This window comes from Mus caroli, chromosome 3 (assembly GCF_900094665.2).
Source record: "Mus caroli chromosome 3, CAROLI_EIJ_v1.1, whole genome shotgun sequence".
Taxonomy (NCBI): domain Eukaryota; kingdom Metazoa; phylum Chordata; class Mammalia; order Rodentia; family Muridae; genus Mus; species Mus caroli.
The window spans coordinates 25,887,070-25,894,521 of NC_034572.1; positions in this window are offsets into that span (position 1 = coordinate 25,887,070).

Sequence of the window (7,452 nt, forward strand, 5' to 3'; positions counted from 1 at the left end):
GTTCGAGCACACGGTCCTCTATGGTGGGGAGTTGGGGTAGCAGCAGCGTGAGGCAGCTGGTCACGTCACTTCTGCAGTCAGAAAGCTGAGAGAAATTAATGCTGGTACCCTGCTCCCTTCTCCTCATTCATCCCAGGACCCAGCCTGTGCGATCGTGCATGCCCGAAGTGAGGTGGGCCTTCCCACCTCAGCTCAGTCTGGAAACTCCCCCACAGACGAGACCAGGAGCTTGTGTCCTGGCTTCTTTCAAGTCAATGGTTGGTATTAACCATCACGGTGGGTTTCATTCCACCAAAAACTGCTCTACAGAAAGCCACTGTTAGAGAATAAAACTCCAACCCACGACCTGGGAGAAAATATTTGCCAAGTTTCATCTACATAGGGCTTGATACCAAATAAACAAGGAACCCTTAACACCAGACAGTACAAAAAGAGAAATAGACACCTCAGCAAACAGAACATAGAGTGTAGAATTATATTTTTTTCAAAACTTAATATAATAAGTGTACTTAAATCTTCCATTTAGCCTACCACCCACCAGAGGCAGTGGAAAGGAAAGGTTAATGGGGCAAAGGAGGGTGTGGACCTGTTCAGAAACAGTTCTTTGAAGTGAATCCAATCTGCGTCGTCAGGATATCAGTTTAGTTCACATGAATAAGCAGGGCAACTGAACCCACTCAAAAACACCATTCACCAATCAGCAATGACAGGTCAATCCAGAAGAAATGGTGAGGCTCTGTCAATTGTCCTGAGCCTGCGGGACCAACCAGAAGCCGTCTGAACACCACCAGAAGTTGTTTGGCGGTGTTTCTCTCTATGGAGTCATGGCAAACGATGACCGGCAAAGACTGGTAAGGCAAACGAATACTACAAAACACCATCATGATCGAAGACCAGTGTCATCAAAGTCCAATGATGACCAGCAAAAAATGGCAAGGTGAACCAATACCATACAGCATCATCCACTGTCGGCTGGGTTACAGTTATACTTTTCCCAAACATCACGTGTTCTCTCAAGCATCTGCTCTAGCCAATTATCACATGCCTTTTTGTTCAGGCTGCTTCCAGAAAAAGACCACATTTCTATTCTCAGGAAAACATCTTCCCACGAGTCTGCTCCACCAAAACCATCCTTTCCTAAGGCGGTTTCCAGGAAAACATCATATGACACAACTAAGTTTCCAAAGAAACTAGAAATGTCCACTTCCATAGAGATGGCAAATAAGCACTGGAAAGATATCCCCATTATATGTCACAGAGAAAAGTGAGAGTCGTGCCTACTAGTTATTAGCATCAGCTTTGTGTGGCACAATGAAATACCTACCACAGCTAAATTACAAAGACAAAGGCTTGGTTTAAGTCAGGATTTTGGAGATTCCAGGTCATAGTTAAATGGTCTCTGCAGAGGATGGCCACACTGGTCTAGGAGCACACCACCACGCCCAGCCTTTTACCTGAGTAACCGAGATCCAGATTCAAGCGTTTGTCCTTGTGTTTCAGGTGCTTTGCCAACCGAGCCATCTCAGTTTTAGAGACCATTTTGGGAAAGCACACAATTAAAGCACATAAGTGCTGCTGTTGTAGAATGGCTTATCATGGAAAGTTCTTTGATAAAGCTAATTTACAACAAGGGTCTGGTGCTGCCCGGAACAGGTAGAAACAAAAGAAGCTTCAGAAACTGAGGCTGACAGAATAGGGCCAGAAACCAAGACTGGAGATGAAAACACAGAGAGGGGCTGCTGATCTCGAGGAGCCCCATTCTGGGACATAAATCATTCACCTGCCCACATGAGCCAGTTGTGCTGGCAAATACGACTCCCAGCAACCTAAGTGATTAGTTGTTTCAGATACAGGTATGACTGTAGACTGTGGTTACATGTAATAATGATGTCACTTAAATTGCATCTGGCACTTGGGAAAACATCCAAATCCCTTGTGGTATCATTATCCACAGCCACTGGGTATCTATTCTACTTACCAAGAAAGTGCTAACTTACAGAAGGAAAGAGTAGAGCTTTGGGTTCAGACATCCCTGGATGCAGGGTCCTGCCTCACCCACCTCCATCTGCAAGGCACTTGTCTGGGAAGGGGCAGGGTCCTCTGCACACACAGCCCCTATGCTGTGCTTTAGTTTTAGCTTGGACCATCTGGCTGCCCTTAGAATTACTCAAAGTCTGGGCCCAATGAGCCAGCTTCACACAAGTCTTTGAGGTGTGTGTATGTGCGTGTGCATGCGTGTGCCTGTGTGTGTGCTCCCCACACATGTGTGTATGTGTGTGTGTGTGATTCCTTCTTACTGAAATGGGTGAAGCTTCAGTTCCTCCCACATCACCAATGCCTCTCTTCCCACATTCTTTACTATAACCATCCCAATCAGGGTTGATTTCCACTATCTGTAGCTAAGGTGAGTATGAATAATCTCAAAATAAAGGAATGCTAAACCGTTCAAGTAACAATGCCCCCCCACATTGTTTATAACGCTTCAACCTTGGGCAAAGATCACATTTTTATTCTTTGACAGTTTCATACATACATGTAATGCTGTCTGCTCACACTTGCCCTCCATTCCCTTACCGCCCAGACAGGTTCCGCTTCTTCCCAACAATTCCCCCCCCAATTTCCATGTTTTTTTTTTTTTTTTTTTTTTTTTTTGTGACTCTCTCAGTTTTGTAGCAAGGGCCACTCACATGAGGATGGGTATGGAGCCCTCCACTGGAGTGTGGGCAGCTCACCAGGGGCTACACCACTAAATACACTGACTCCTCCTCTCCACAGCATCCCTCAGCAGCCAGCAGTCCCCCAGGAAAGAATGTGGCACCTTAAGCTCATCCTTTTTTTTTAAGTCTAGTAACAAGTTGGAAAACTATTTTCCAAACAAATGGACCCAAGAAACAAGATAGTGTAATCCATCCCAATATTGATCAAAATAGACTTTCGATCAAAATTAGTTAAAAGACATGGGGAAGGACACTTCATATTTATCAAAAGAAAAATCCACCAAGATAATATCTGAATTCTGAACATCTATGCCCCAAACATAAGGGAACCCACACAGGTAAAGGAACATTAGTAAAATTTAAATGACACAAGGAACCCTATGTATTACTAGGGGAGACTTCACTACCTCATTCTCATCAATAGACAGGACATGCAGACAAAAACTAAACAGAGAAATAATGGAGCTGACAGATATTATGACTCAAATGGACAAAACACAAGAGAATATTCCTTCTTCTCAACACCTCTCAGAACTTTGTCCAAACCAACCATATACTCAGTTACAAAGCAAGTCTCAACAGACACAAGAAAACTGGAATAGCAGCTCCCTGTATCCTATCAGCCCACCAGGCTTTAAAACTCCACCTCAACAACAGAAACACCAGAAAGCTTACAAACTCATGGAAACTAAACAACTCTTTACTGAAGGACTACTGTGTCAAGACAGAAATAAGGAAATTAAGACCTTCCTAGCATTCAATGGAAATGAAGGTACAACATACCCAAACTTATGGGACACAGTGAAAGCAGTGATAACAGGAAAGTTCATAGCATTAAGAGCCTTCGTAAAGATATTAGAGAGATCTCATACTAGTAACTTAACAACTAACCTGAAAGCTCTAAATCAAACAGAAGTAAACACACTCAAGAGGAGTGATAATAACTCAGGGCCAAAATGGACAAAATAGAAACAAAGAGAGCAATGCCATCTGTAAGCTTGTGATTTTTCCCACTCATCCTCTTTGTTCCCTAAAATAACAACTCTCAGGCTTCTTATATATGAATACATGCCTAGGTAAATAGTGTGGCTTGTTCCCTGACTAGCTCAAAACTTAATTACCCATTTATTCTATTCTAAGTCATGTCACATGGCTGGTTACCTGGTTCTTAGTTTGTTGTGACCATCTCCATCATCATTTGGGACCAATCTTCTATGCCTGACTATTTCCCAAAATCCTCTCTCTCTCTCTCTCTCTCTCTCCCTCTCTCTCTCTCTCTCTCTCTCTCTGCCAGATGTCCCACCTTCTAATACTGCCTCAGTTCATTGACCATACAAGTGATGCTTCCATACAATGAAGAGATTGTCTTTATACAATACAAAGGACAAATAGAAATCAAAGAGTTGATTCTTTGGAAAAATCAACAAGATAGACAAACCCTTATGAAAACTAAAGGGCAGAGAAAGAATATTTAAATTAATAAAATCAGAAATGAAATGGAGACATAACAACAGATAGAAAGGAAATCCAAAGAGTTGTTAGGTAATACCTCAGAAACCTGGACTCCACGAAATAACAATTTTCTCTATAGATACCACTTACAAAAATTAAATCATTATGTTATATAAACAATTTCAATAGACCTATAACCCTTAAGGAAATAGAAGCAGTCATTAAAACTCTTCCTATCAAAAAAAACAAAAACAAAAACAAAACAACAACAACAAAAAAAACAGGGCCAGATAGTTTTAGTGAAAAATTCTACCAGACCTTCAAAGAAGAACAAATACCAATACTCCTTAAGTTATTCCACAAAATAGAAACAGAAGGAACATTACCAAATTCATTTTATGAGGCCACAGTCACCTTGATAGCCAAACCACACAAAGACTCAACAAAAAAAGAATTACAGACCAATTTCTGTCATGAACATTGATACAAAAATACTCACAAATTGAATCCAAGAATACTTCCAAAAGGTCACCCACCGTAATCAAGTATAGTTCATCTCAGCGATATAGGGATGGTTCAACATACGAAAATCTACCAATGAAATCCACCACATAAGCAAACTGAAAGAAAAAAAAAACATATGGTCTTTTCATTGGATGCTGAAAAGGCCTTTGATAAAATCAATACTCCTTCATGATAAAAGTCTTGGAGAGATCAGTATATACCTAAACACAATAAAAGCAATTTACAATAAGCCTATAGCTAACATCAAATTAAGTGGAGAGAAACTCTAAACAATTCCACGAAAATCTGGAACAAGACAAGGCTGCCCACTTTCTCCATATCCATTCAATATAGTACTTGAAATTCTAGATAGAGGAACAAAACAACTAAAGATCAAGGGAATAAAATTGAAAAGGGAGAAGTCAAAGCATTTCTAGTTGCAGATGATATGACAGTATACATTAGACTCCAAATATTCCACCAGAGAATTTATAGAACTGACAAACACCTTCAGTTAGGTGGCTGGATATAAGATTAATTTAAAAAAAAATCAGTAGCCCTCCTATATGCAAATGACAAATGGCTTGAGAAAGAAATTGGGGAAACAATACCCTTCACTATAGCCACAAGTAATATAAAATATCTTGGAGTAACTCTAATCAAGTAAGTGAAAGATCTATGTTACAAGAACTTCAAGTCTTTGAAGAAAAATTAAAGGATATATCAGAAGATGGAAAGATCTCCCATGCTCATAGATTGGTAAGATTAACATAGTAAAAAAATGACCATCTTAATAAAAGCAATCTACAGATTCAATGCAATTCCCCTCAAATTTTCAACATAATTCTTTACAGAATAATAATCAACTTCATGTGGACAAACAAAAAATTCATGGTATCTAAAACTATCCTATACTACAAAAGAACTTTCAGAGGGATCACCACCCTCAAATTCAAGCTGTACTACAGAGCTATAATAATAAAAACTGCATAGTATTGGCATAAACATAGACAGGTTGACCAATGGAATTTTGAGCCAAAGACCTAGGTGTACATCCAGTCACCTTGTTTAAAATAAAGAAGCCAGAATTACACAATGGGGAAAAAAGCATCTTCAACAAATGCTGCTGGTCTAATTGGATGTCTGCATGCAGAAGAATGCAAATAGATCCATATCTATCACCCTACACAAGTCCAAGTGGAGGAAAGACCTCGAGATAAAACAAGATACACTGAACCTGATTCAACATAGAACCAGATACACTGATACTTGATAAAAGAAAAAGTGGGGAATAGCCTTGAACACATTGGCACAGGAGACAGCTTCCTGATCAGAGCACCAATAGTGCAAGTACTGATAAAAAAATAAATGGGACTGAAGTTTTTGTAAGGCAATGACACCATCAAAAGGACAAAACAGCAGCCTACAGAAAGGGAAAAGATTTTAACAAACTTTGCATCTGACAAAGGACCTACTTTCAAAATATATAAAAAACTCAAGAAACTAGACATCAACAATCCAAATAATTCCATTAAAAATGGGGTTCAGAATTAAACAGAATTCTCAACAGAGGAATCTAAAATGGCCGAGAAGCACTTAATTTCCTTAAGCATGGGGGAAATGAAAATCGAAATGACTCTGAGATTCCACCAGAGTGGCTAATATGAAGTAGCCTGTCTGAATGGCTGATACTAAAAAGTGACAGCTCATGCTGGCAAGGATGTGGACCTAGTGGAACACTCCTCCACTGCTAGTAGGAGTGCAAACTGTTATATCCACTTTGGAAAACAATGTGGTGCTTCTCAGAAAATTGGGAATTCATGTACCTCAAGTTCTATCTATACCACTCTTGGGTATATACCCAAAGGACGATCCAACCTACCACAGGCCACTTGCTCAAGTATGTTCATAGCAGCTTTATTCATAATAGCCAGAAACTAGAAACAACATAGGTATACCTCAACCGAAGATGGTTAAAGGAAATGTGGCACATTTATACAATGGAATATTACTCAGCTGCTAAAAAGATTAACATCATGAAATTTGCAGGCAAATAGATGGAACTAGAAAAAAATCATCTTGAGTGAGGTAAGCCATACCCAGAAAGACAAACATTGTATGTGCTCACTTACAAATGGGAATTAGCTGTTAAGTACAGGATAACCATGCTAGAATCCACAGACAAAGAGAGGCTAAGTAACAAGAGGGCTCAGGGAGGGATGCATGAATGTCCCTAGGAAGGGGAAATAGGACAGATATCTCAGGTGTGGACAGGAACAGGAGGAATCAGAAAGAAGGAGAGAGAAAATCCTGGAGAGACAGCACTTCAATGGTGAGATAGAAACCCGCCCATCTCTCGTTAGGGTAATGATTATGCATTTATCCTGGGAATTCTATTATGCTAATAGCAACTCAGGAGTGACTTGAGTAGCCACTGAATACCAGAGAGAGAAAAGGCAGTGATAGGATATCAGGTTCTTTTCCTAAGGCTTGCAGGGCTTTCTCTCTGCCATTTCAAATCGTAATAGCAAATTCATCAACCTCCACCAGAATTCCGGGTGCTCGGCCCACTGGGGTGTGGAGCCATGCCAGTGCTTTCTGGGGGCTGATACAGTATCCTCACAAGAGTAGGGGAGGATAAAAAGAAGCTATCCCGGCATTGGTGGATCATACCTAGGACTGCCATCTTTTAGGGCTGTGTTAATGGTGCCCGTATGTGGTCTCCCTTCCCCCATCTGCTTGAACCTGCTTGCTCAAGGGTGGAGCTACCTGCTCATTC